This window comes from Penaeus monodon, chromosome 29, assembly GCF_015228065.2.
Source record: "Penaeus monodon isolate SGIC_2016 chromosome 29, NSTDA_Pmon_1, whole genome shotgun sequence".
Lineage (NCBI taxonomy): Eukaryota > Metazoa > Arthropoda > Malacostraca > Decapoda > Penaeidae > Penaeus > Penaeus monodon.
The window spans coordinates 34,134,705-34,135,962 of NC_051414.1; the positions used below are offsets into that span (position 1 = coordinate 34,134,705).

The 1,258-nt window shown below is 37.9% G+C and overlaps 1 pseudogene; it reads right to left on the reverse strand.

Annotated features, from left to right (window-relative positions):
* LOC119591854 overlaps positions 1–1,258 on the reverse strand; it is a 7,722-nt pseudogene that overhangs the window by 1,491 nt on the left and 4,973 nt on the right.

Here is a 1,258-nt window from a genome sequence, read left to right on the forward strand (position 1 = left end):
GTTCAACAAAATGAGAGAGGAGAGAGAGAATGGAAGTCTTGAGACTGATGCTCGAAAATGAGATAAACAATGAAAGAAGAGAATGTTAAATAAGGGTAAGAGAGAGAAAAAGGATGTACACAAAACAATATGCCATTCATAAAAATGCATATCCACATATATCTACAAACACCCAACCACTCGGCCACACTGAGGACACTATGCGGCTTTTCTTTGGAGTGTCTGAAGCGGGGAAGGACGTTGCAAGGGTGATTTGAAGCGGTGTGTTGGTCATGTCGCATTCAGAGCACTTGAAGAGGGTGATGTGATGCCGGAGGTGGATCTCCTGAGCAGTCTCTCGGTTACGAACTTTCTTGAGCAGTGGGAGCCACTTGTAGTGTAAACACTAAAAAGAAGCACAAAGATCCATCTCGTTAAATCCCTTCACCACATTTCTGGGGGGAAATCTGTACGTCTTGTTGTATTGACCCCTTCAGATATTTAAAATTGTGTGTTCACTGGCTCAAAAGGCTAGGGTATACACAAGTCTGATCTAGTGTTGGAAAAGACCTCTCTGGTCCCATACACTAATTAGGACACAACTAGTCCTGTGTTACTCTCATATAATCTCTAGATTGAAGGCTAAGTTTGACTTGTAGGTTATGTATGAAATTTTAAAATTTAGAAAACCTCACACTACACTATTCTCGTTTATAATTTATCATAATTAATATATGTTTTTACATACTCTCTCTGCCAGAATAATAACAAAAAATCTCCTGATGGAGGACAATATAGTGCTATTACGGTACCAATGAGATAATTATTGCTGAAGTTGACAGAGAAAGCTGAATGGCATAAGACCAGAGTAATTTTTGTGTGTAATGTTTCTACAGACGTACATATTTTAACAGTTTCAATGGAGATCATAATATTCAGTCATTAAATTCTTCATAGTAAGCAATAACTGAAGCTATAAAAATAATACAACTCTTATACCCTTTTCTTTCAAATTCCTAAAGTCATGCCCCCCAAAAAAGAAAGTCTTTCTAGATAAATAATAAAAAACACACAAACTTACTATCAAATGGAATTTGCTGACTGCAATGATCATATAGTTTGGTATTGCAGGAATATATCATGCCGCAGTTTGGACATCCCACGAGCTTCTCCTGAGTGTGGCTTCTCATGTGGTCTCGCAGCTTTATCTTCTGGGTGAACACTGTCGAACAACCCTGGGGAATGAAGTTTAGAAATAAACAGTTTAAAGGCTGACTAA